The sequence below is a fragment of the Callithrix jacchus genome, chromosome 2, assembly GCF_049354715.1.
Source record: "Callithrix jacchus isolate 240 chromosome 2, calJac240_pri, whole genome shotgun sequence".
In the NCBI taxonomy this organism is placed as follows: domain Eukaryota; kingdom Metazoa; phylum Chordata; class Mammalia; order Primates; family Cebidae; genus Callithrix; species Callithrix jacchus.
This window is the reverse complement of record NC_133503.1, coordinates 186015914-186027287: the sequence shown is the minus strand read 5'-3', so window position 1 is coordinate 186027287 and position 11374 is coordinate 186015914. Positions and strand designations below refer to the sequence as shown.

Genomic DNA, 11374 nt, shown 5'->3' with positions numbered 1-11374 from the left:
GGAGGAGAGAGAACCTGAATAGCTCATCCCATAATTTCTTATTTTGCTTTTGATTATAATAAAAAAGTTTATTTGTACTTATTGATTTTACTTTTATAGGATGTATATAAGAGTATAATGTTCTATCAGAACAACTTGACCCGTGCAAGTTGATATTTGAAGAAAAATATTATTGGTTCTACTGCAAATAAATATTAGGTGCAAGGGTCTATAATACTGCATTACCATCTTCCATGAAGGATTCAAAATCTAAAAAGAAAGCAGAGTTTCGATACTCTTTCTACATAATAAATGCAAAGAGTCACGTGGAAACAAAGCTAATGGAACAAGTCATTATTCTCATGTCTCCTGGAGATTTTCAAGAGGAGGCAGGATTTAGAAAGAATATTTAGAATTGGACAAATGGAGGAAAGTGTGATGGGGAGTACCATAGAAAAAGGAATCAGTGTGTGCAAAAGCTGGTAGGTTGAAAGAAAAGATTTAACTTGTGGAATATTGAAAATAGATTTGTGTTTAAGATTCAGAGGAGAAGTGTGATAGATTTTTTAAACTAGTTTAGGGGCAGTTCAAAAAAAAGCATGGATTTCCAGCTGTAGAGTAGGATCACATTCTTCGAGCAATGGGGATTTTTTTTTTTTCATTGTTTGTTTGCTTGTCTTTGAGATGGAGTTTCACTCTTGTTGACCAGGCTGGAGTGCAATGGCATGATCTTGACTCAAGGCCACCTCCACCTCCTGGGTTTAAGCAATTCTCCTGCCTCAGCCTCCCAAGTAGCTGGGATTACAAGCGTGTGCCACCACGCCTGGCTAATTTTGTATTTTTAGTAGAGATTGGGTTTTCCATGTTGATCAGGCTGGTCTCAAACTCCCAATCTCAGGTGATATGCCTGCCTTGGCCTCCCACAGTGCTGGGCTTACAGGCACATTTTTGCTTTTCTTTAAAATTTTAAATGTAATTTTTCTAACCATTAATTGTAGTGATGATAAATGAATGAAATGAACATTTAAATATATATATATATATATATATATATACCCACACACAAACATATATGTTTATTTTTATGCTTGTTACAGAAAATCATTAAGAACATGGTGATAAGGTTTGTCTTTGTGCCCCAATCAAATCTGATCTTGAATTGTAGTTCCTATAATCCCCATGTCTTGTGGGAGGGACCCAGTAAGAGGTAATTGGATCATAGGGCTGGTTATTTCCATCACGCTGTTGTCATCATAGTGAGTGACTTGTCAGGAGATCTGATGGTCTTATAAGGGGCTTCCCCACCCCCTTGCTCTTCACGTTTTATTGCTACCCTGAACTCTTAACATGGGTTAGGAAGGACGTTTGCTTCCCCTTCCACTATGATTGTAAGTTTCCTGAGGCCTCTCAAACCATGCTGAACTGTGGGTCAATTAAACCTCTTTTCTTTATAAATTACCCAGTCTCAGATATGTCTTTATCAGCAGCATGAGAATGAACTAAAACAGTAAATTGGTACCAGGTAGGGAGGTGCTGCTGTAAAGATACATGAAAACGTGGAAGCAACTTATTTGGAACAGATAACAGGCAGAGGCTGGAACAGTTTGGAGGGCTCAAAAGAAAACAAGAAAGTGTGGGAAAATTTGGAACTTCCTAGAAACATGTTGAATGGCTTTGACCAAAATGCTGATTGTGATATGGACAGTGAGGTCCTACTGAAGCAGTCTCAGATGGAGATGAGAAATTTGTTGGAACTTGAGTAAAGATCTCTCTTGCAATGCAAAGAGACTGGCAGCATTTTGCCCCTGCCCTAGAGATCTGTGGAAAATTCACCTTGAGAGAGATGATTTAGGGTGTCTGGCAGAAAAATTTCTAAGCGGCAAAGTGTTCAAGAGGAAACAGAATAAAAGTTTAGAAACTTTGCAGTCTGACTATGTGCAAGAAAAGAAAATAACACTTTCTTGGCAGAAATTGAAGCCAGCTGTAGAAATTTGTCTAACCAACAAGAAGCTGAATGGTAATCAAAAAGACAATGGAGAAAATGTCTCTAAGGCATGTCAAGAGAACTTCACAGCAGCCGGTCACATAACAGGCCTGAAGACTTAAAAGAAAAAAATGGTTTCCTGGGCCCTGCAGCTGTGTGCAGCCTGCATATTTCGTGCCCTGCATCCCTTAGCTAAAAGGGGTTAAGGTACAGCTCAGGCCATGGTTTCAGAGAGTGCAAACCCCAAGTGTTAGCAGCTTCCACATGGTGTTGTGTCTGAGGGTGCACAGAAGCCAAGAATTGAGGTTTGGGAACCTCCACCTAGATTTCAGAGTATGTATGGAAATACCTGGAAGTCCAGGCAGAAATTTGCTGCAGGGGTGGGGCCCTCATTGAGAACTTCTGCTAGGGAACTATGAAAGGGAAATGTGGGGTTGAAGCCCCACACAGAGTCTCCACTGGGATACTGCCTATTGGAGCAATAAGAAGAGGACCACTATTTTCTTCTAAAGGGTCTTTTTTTTTTCACTGCTTAGTATCCTGTTTGTAAGTAGGTCAGAGCTGGGAAGCAGGACCTTGATCTAAATGGAATGAATGCATTCACAGTTGGAACCCTAGCAGAGGCACTTTTACCATTAGCTTCCACAAACAGAAGACAGATATTTTCTGGAGTTCCTTTAGCCAACCAGGGAGAATGCTGGAACAATACCAGGTGGGTTTCAATGGTTGTATAGGAGTTCACCAGCCAGAATATTTACTCATCAAACCTTCCCTGGCACTCCCCTCTGCTCAGACCACAAAGATAGCTTCCTGGGAGGAAGGTGTCACCCCTTCCTATGAAAACAGGAGCCCAGAGGCGGGGGACCCTGATGCTGCCTCAGTGGATCTGTCTCTGTTTGCCACAGGTGAGGTTGGGCCGGTTCAGTGCATCCCACATGAGCAGCATCTCATAAGGCAGGAAGCGGTGCACCAGCAGAAGGTCACGGTAGAAACAGGGGTCAAAGGAGGACAGGCGCTGTGACGGGACATGCACGCCAACCGTGCGGATGCCTCTGTGGGAGGCAGGCTTGAGTCCCTCGAGCTCCAGACACATACCCATGAAGACATCATCAATGGGGAAGAGGTCTAGGACACGGGCGGCCCGGCGTAGGGCATTGGCCGTGAAGCGGGACAGCAGGAAGCCACCACCCCCACAGTAGGGTGGGTACCGCTCGTTCTGAGTCACCATCTTCGGCACGTAGTACTTGCTCCAGGAAACCCGGATGGGGCCCACGTTGCGGATCAGTTGCCCCACGAAGAGGTGGTGGCCAGGGTCATGGCCCTGCAGGTAGGAGACCATATTGTCCGTATGTGCAAAGACGTCATCATCCCCGTTGAGCACGAAGCTGGTGTTGGCACACCTCACCTCCTGCCACTGTAAGAACAGCACCTGCTTGAGTGTGAGGTTGAAGAAGGTGTCGTGGAAATCCCACTGTAGGATGTCTCCGTGAGTCTGTGCCTCCAGCTCCAGCAGCCGGTTGACCTTGCGGGCCTCGTGTGGGTTGGAGGCTGTGCCCAACCAGGAAGAGGAGGCGCAGCTGCAAACCCTGCACCTTGCGCTCGCGGCCCCACGTGCGCCGCAGCAGCTCACGCCGCTCGTAGTTGCTGGGCGAGGACTTGATCGCCAGCAGCAGGAAGACCGGCTGCGCGCACTTAGAGAGGGGCGGGTCCTGCAGCAGCGGAAAGTCGCGGCAGTGTTTGTATGAGATTTTTATCTCTATGAAGGCTGTGTTCTACTAGAGAAATTGTTAAGTAATGGACATTTTACAAGCAATGCCATACCAGTATAAATTAGCAAATTAGGCAGATTTAGTGTCTCTTATTTCTGTCTTTCCAGGATAACTTGAACTCTGTTTTCGTATTCATTGCATAAACCATTAAGTTCTAAATTTATTGTGCCATGTTCTGTGTCAAGCACTGTGTTGTGCATTTCCCATCAATTACGTTATTTCATCTTTATTCCACTCTGTGATAGATGTTTCACTATTCTCACCATTTTATAGCTGAAGAAATGAAGTCAAAGGAGACTCGGTGATGTGTGCAAAGTCCTGTGACCCATATGGGGTGGACCAGGTTTTGAACCCAGTCGGTCTGACTCTACAGTTTGTCTTTTTAGCAGTGTTAAAGCAAACTATATGTGACCTGAGAAGGACTCTGTACTTTCATATTTGAGTCCTTATGGACAAACTGCAATGTAACTTTATAGGTAGACAAGATTGAAATCCTAATTTAGGAGTATGTTCCTGTAACCAGAGCTGAGTCTTGGCTAATCCCAGCAGCCATACTTCAACCAGTCATATACTTCTGAGTGTTCAGACTGTGTTCAAATAAGGCAGATGTCAAGCTGTAACCAACCTAGCTATTTCTGTACCTCACCTTGATTTCTGTACATCACTTCTCTTTTTTAGTCTATAAATTTGTTCTGACCACAAGGCATCCCTGGAGTATCTCTTAATCTGCAATAATTCTGGGAGCTGCCTCATTTATGAATCATTCATTGCTCAATTAAACATTTTAGAGTTTATTTCAGCTGAAGTTTTTCCTTCAACGGCAGCTATACTCTGTTTGATGTGTGTGGTATCTTACTAACAAAAAGTCAACGTTGTTATTCAGCTATGTGTTTAAGATGGATAAACAATATCTAAATATATATGATAATATAAACTAAGAATATCTATTTGCTTTCACTAGATGGTGGGGAAATAGTTGAACAATTAATTTTTTTTTCAATTTGCACAAATCAGGAAATTATAAGGATAACCTAAATCCATGAATATTGATAAGCCACAGTGAGCTGGAATAATTACATGGTTTGATCCTTTACCCTGCACAGTATCCTCAGATTACAGATCTCTTGACTTAAGTTTATCAGCTGAACTACATTTTGATAGCAAACATAGAAAATTTAGCCAGTTATGAATAAATAAATTCTACCACTGGGAAAGATAAAAGTGAAATCCTCTTGAAATCACCCACAAGCTTTCTGCCCTCTCTATTATACTGATTTATTCCTTAACCTCTTCTCAGAAACCATAAAAAGAAGCTGTAAACTTAGAAAACTGAGTCAGCCAAATGATAATTTTATGTATATATCTCCCTGCTCATTAGGGAGATGACTAGAAAGAGAGTCTTTAATTCAGCCTTCAAATGCTTGAGAAAAAATTTCAACAGAGTCCAGTCCAGATGGTCTAATATTCTAATAAGAAAACCAACGTAAGCATCAATGAAAAAGAAAAGAAAAAAAAACCCTTTTATTATAAAGGCATCCAACCAGAGGGATAAAGAGGAAGATCCTTCTTTATGGTGTCTAACTAAGGTCTGTTTAAATTAGCTTCATGAAGAATGCATGCTGATTTATTGTTTGCCAAAAAAAAGTGCAATCTAGTAATCTGAGCATTCAAAATGCTCAATTTCATTAGGCTTAGAGAATAATAAAGGAAAAGATACGAGCTGCCTCTCCTGCAACATGCATGCTACTATCGGCTCCATAGCTGGACATTTCTACAGAAACCAAAATGAGAATCTAAACTTACAGTATTATGATTCTGACATAAGAGATGTAAGATAAACTAGAAGTCAGTACGTCTATTCAAATGCCAGAAGATCCAATGAGACTGACCTCACTTCCTCCAACGTCTCTTTTAGTACAAACACATAAGCAGCCAGAATAAGATTAAAACAAACATGATTGTAATACAGCTTGTACTAAGTCGTATCAAAGATACTTCTGTCACTGTTTTCCTTCAAGCCAGGCACCCAATGTTATTTCCCTTAGTAGTCCATAACCCAGACTGATCTGCCCCACTCTCTTTTCCCCATGGCCTTTCTAAGGTGCAAACATAGCATTTAAAAGTGACAGTTTTGTTTAGCATTTTCATTCAAAACCTCATCTGAGCCATGGATAGAGCTTGTAGATATGAAGGTGATGACGACAGAATACCTAGATTACAATTTTGCAGATTATGTGATGTAATAATTCTTTGCATAGGATTGAGGAAACAGATGTGGAAGGTTGCTCATAGAGATAATGCTCAAAATGAGTTTGAAGACAATGTTGGAATATTTGTACAGAAATTAGGAAACTGTGTTTTATTGAAGTTTCCTAGCCTATGGAAGGTACAAATGCATGACGCTAAAACATAAATTTCATAGTATAGTAGAAATTTGTTTGGTTTACTGAAGTTACTCAAGGATAATTTCATTATAGATAATTGTCTGAGGTGCAATAAGCATTCAATGAACATTTTGTGGAATGAATGACAGAATATGATGAATTTTAGCAACTGCAATTAATTTGATACTGCTAAAAGGGAGTACCAGGAGTTAAAGCTGATGCTGCAGTGCTCAGGTAGCAGTACAACAGAAGGCAGGATGTGATGATGTGCAGATATCTGGGGTTGTGTTTCATTCACGCTTGTTTCTTTCTGATTTGGCAAATGGCTGTGGCTCTGTACAGGAGAGGTAGAAAACTTAAGACAAAGAAAATAAGACAAAGAAAAAACTTTCACTGTCTTCTGATTCCTCAGAACTAAGAACTTTTCAGGGTCCTCGGTGCTCTTGGAAGTTGTTTGAGCTCAGAATAATTAATTAAGAAACCAGGTCATTTCTGATTTTAATTCTATTATATTGTCTGCCTTTCCATTATTGAGATTTAAGGAAAAATGGAGCAGTAGGGCTCCTCATTATTTAAACTTTTTTAAAAAAATTCTAATTTAAGCAAAAAGGTTTGAATGTACAGTAGCAAGGTATGTATATTTATTCTAAAATTGAAAATCCATGGGATAATTTTAAGCAGATGATTGATGGTCCATCTTTATTTTTTTAATTTAATCTTATTATTTATTTATTTTTTTGTATAGATAGTGTCTCATTATGTTGTCCAGGCTGGTCTCCAGCTCCTGGGCTTGTGTGATCCTCCTGCCTCAGCCTTCCTAAGTGCTGGGAATACAGGAGTAAGAAACCATGCTTGGCCAGTATGGTATAGTTTATATTTTAGGGCGGTGAATGTAACAACTGAGTAAACAAAGAATTGAGGCGAATCAATAAACATACAACAAATAGGGAGAAGTTCATTCATATATCAATTGGCTCCTTCTTGAACAAAGGTGCACAGAGCAACAGACATATTTAAGCATCTATGCTAGCCATAGGAATATAATTATGAACGAGAAAGACTCAGTCTATGTCTTTAAAGGTCTACAGTTGAGAAAGGCAGAGAGATAGTGAACGAGTGAGATTAAGTCTGAAGGAAGCTAAAAATAAATGGAAATAAATAGTTCACTGAGAGCGTGACACAATAACCTGAAGACCTATCTAAATACACAAAAGATGGGCACGGTGAGATTTAAGTATAGGTAGAAATAAATCAGGTGGGAGTGAAAAAGAATGTCCCAGTGTCTTTTCTTGTCTACAGAGCAAGAAAAGCACTTAAAGAAAGACGTAAGCAGCATCCACAGAATCATACTGTGAGAGGGGAAATAATGAGAAAAGAAACTGGAGAAATAAGACGGGAAGGATTTATAATTTTTCCGAAAGTCAAAACAACGCTATTACAGAAAGGCTAAATTAAAGAAAATAAAGGAATGTAGAGTAGTTTATTAAAAGATTAGACTGGGTTAGACAATGATTTTTTTTGAAGTAGAGGGAAGAGGTAAAGATATTTTTATATTGAAATCATCAGGCAGGTAAATTGGTAACTGACTAAAATTGGAAAAGGTTAAAGTTTGACTTTCTTCTTTCTGAATGAGTATTGGAAGAGAAGCAGAACTAATTATGGAGGTGTAGGTACAAGAGGGATGTTGAGCTCGGGTTCGAACATGATGAGTGTGAGACAGACAAATTGAGAAGGATTCAATAAAATGTGAGTTCAGAAGAATGATACCTAGATATAAAATTTATATTTCAGGGCAGTAATGAGATGAAAACTTATTAAATCTGCTATTCTGCTATTATTCTTATTAATTAAATGTAACTTATTACTTTGTATATATTATATATACTCACACACAGATACATACATGCAGAAAGAGACTTTAAGAAATTGGTTCAAAGTGATTTTAGAGGCTGGCAAATTTGAAATATGCAGTGTGGCCAGGATGCTGAGGATTCGGGTATGAGTGAATGCTACAATGCTGAGTTCAAAGCCTGGAACTCAGACAGGATTTCTACAGTGCAGTCTGGAGACAGAATTTCATTTTCTTTTGGAATCCTCACTCTCTGCTTTTAAGGCCTTCGATTGATTTGATGAGGCTCACCCATATTGTAGAGAGTAATCTGTTTTACTTAAAATCAACAAATTGTCAATGTTAATTGCATCTAAAATTATATATATATAAATTTACAGCAGCATCTAGGCTGTGTGGGGAACGCCCCCGTGTGAGGCCCCCTGAAATTGTGCTACACGATACGGTGGGCTTGAGCCCAGACACACAGTCTCCAGTTGAAAGGAAGTCGAGCTATGGGAAAGCAGAAATGGAAAGAGGATCTAAGTTAAATATAAACATGTGCGGACAATCACCAGGTGGTCATAAGACGCATTGTGTCCTTTAATTTAGTTCTTTCTCAGTAAACATGTTATTCTCTTCTAGAAAGTAATGACTTACTTCTTACTAAGATAAGGAGTCACCTGCTTAATTTAATTGTCTAGCTGACCTTTCCATTTTATCAGATAATGAGACCTATCTGCTCGGTTCCATTGTATATCTGATCTTTTCTTTGTACCCCTTTGATGATGTTGTAAATTGTTTTTCTACTTTAAGACTTTCTGTTCCCCTTATCTCATGGAATTATGATGTATGCAAGTACTCAAAAATGTATGTAAACTGACCCTGAGCACAATAAAGTTGTTAGTGAAGCATTGCTTCTCAGCCCTCCAGACCCCGTCTATCTGTCATCTTTTACCTTCCACGCACCCCCCTATCCAGGTTGGAACTCTCTTGCTGGACAAGAGTTTCTTGGCAGACGTGTCCCCAATAAGGCTGGTGTTTGATCAAACAGCTGGGCACTAATCTAGTGAAGTTTAAATGTAAAAATTAACCCTTACAAGGGCACATGATAATAGAAAGAAGGAAAAAAGATATCTTAATCCACAGAGACAAATAATAAGTCCTTGAAGGAAAATGTGCTCAAACTAGTTGAATACTTTTGAGAGGTCAAGTAGCTTAAGCATTAAAAAGCATCCTTTGAACTGACTTTTGCTACTGAACAATAGTAAGGGGTTAATGAACCAGAGTTAAAATCCTAATATAAGAAATGGGTGTATTTGAGGAATTTTATTTGGTAGTGGCACCTGAACAAATGACTGAGGCTGGTTACAAAGGAGAAAATGTCAGGCATAGTCCCCGGCATTAGCCTTGGTCATTGGGGTGAATGTCACTAATCAAGCAGCAAACACACGAAGCAGGTAGACATGGGAAGATGGAGGTTAAACATACGTGTTCTGTTAGAAATATATAAATTTTACCTACTTATGGGACATCTAGTAGGGATCAACCCATGTATTACTCCATTCTCATACTGCTGTAAAGACATACCTGATACTGGGTAATTTAGCTCATGGTTCTGCAGGCTGTAGAGCCTTCTGCTTCTTGGGTGACTTCAGAAAAGGTATAGTCATAATAGAAGGCAAAAGGTAAGCAAATACATCTTCACATGACCATTAAGAGAGTCGTGGTAGGGAGATGCCACATTTCTTTAAACAGCCAGATCTTATGAGAACTCTATCATGGCAAGAGCAAGGGGAAAGTTCACCCCCATGAATCAATCATCTCCCAGCAGGCCCCTCCTCCAATACTGGAAATTACAATCTAACATGAGATTTGGTTGGGGACACAGAGCCAAACCATATCAAACATCTTTTGGAATTTATGCATTTGGGTAGAGATATTTGCAAGCATGTAAAAGAGGAAAGAGGACATTTTCTATATACAACAAACATTAAAGAATAAATAGAGGAAATGATGGAGGAAGATGATGAAACTCTTTCTTTTACTCTGTGTTGCTATGCTCAGCTACGAATTGACAAGTATTTACTATATTGAAACCCATATTACGGGTGTTGTATCCTACATGAGCATATGTTGGCAATAAGATTAATGTCACCATAAGGCACACTCAGACTTCTTGCTGGGTCTACATCATGTGTCACTTAACAATATGATGTAACCTAGCCTAGGGATTTCCCACCCTGGCCCAGGGATTACCAGGTCTCCATGACAATAGGATTAACCATAAGCTGTTTGCCCTAGAGACAAGGCCATCTCAGCACAGATGGAACTTTGATGAACCTTAAAATAAAGCTTCCCTTTACAAGAAAAGCTTAAACTCCCTTTATGAAAGAAACACCTGGTAACTGATCCAGACTGAGTACAGAAATAAAATAGAAGGGCAAGCCCCCAAGAACCTGAGAATAATCTCAAGACTGAGATCGTCTCCCTGAAACAATTTGACCTCTGACTGTATTTTGCTAGGGTCACCAGCTTGTACCTGCTTATTATTTTGTAAGGTCACTGCCAGAATAAACTACCTGGACATCAGCCATTGTCTATAACTCATCTTTGAATGAAATTGGACCAAAGGAGAAAAGTTGCTCTTGGAAATCTGGTTGGCTAGGTCCATCGGATAAGCCAAAAGCCTCAATGAAGTTGTAACCCCAAAAGTATCTGAGACTGGTGTCAATCAATTTAGAAAGTTTATTTTTGTAAAGCTAAGGACATGCCTATGACATAGCCTTAGGAGGTCCTGACAACATGTGCCCAAGGTTGTCAGGGTACTGCTTGCTTTTATACATTTTAGGGAGACATAAGACATCAATCAGTGCAGGTAAGATTGACATTGGTTTGATTGGGAAGGGAGGGACAACTCAAAGTGGGGGCAGAGGGTTTGTTAAGATGAGGGGTTGTAGAGCCCAGGGTTTTATAATGCAGATGAAGCCTCCAAGTAGCAGGCTTCAGAGAGAATAGATTGTGTTTCTTATCAGAAGTAACATCTGAATTGGTGTTAATGCTAGTCAGCTTTTCCTGAATTCTAAAAGAGAGGAGGGTATTAATGTGGTCTGACCCTCCCTTCCTATATTAGCCTGAACTACATTTTCACTTTAACTTTGGAATACCAATGGCTGAGAGGAGGGGTGCATTCAGACAGTTGGCGGGGTGCTTAGTATTTTATTTTGGGCTTAGAGGGTAGAGAACAGAGGCTATCAGCTTAAAAATTGAGCCTCTGAGAAAGTAAAGAACTCTCAAATTTTGTTAAAAGACAACTTTTCCTTCTTCCAATGACTAGATTCTAAAGAAGTCTTAATATTTTCAAGCAACTCTTGGTAGGTGAAATAATGCCCCTTCCCCAGATGTACATATCCAAATCGGTGGAACCTGT

The 11374-nt window shown here is 39.8% G+C and overlaps 1 pseudogene; it reads right to left on the bottom strand.

The window, feature by feature from the left end:
* Window positions 1–2523: 2523 nt before the first annotated feature.
* On the bottom strand, window positions 2524–10541 carry LOC100393851 (N-acetyllactosaminide beta-1,3-N-acetylglucosaminyltransferase 3 pseudogene; annotated as a pseudogene).
* Window positions 10542–11374: the final 833 nt, after the last annotated feature.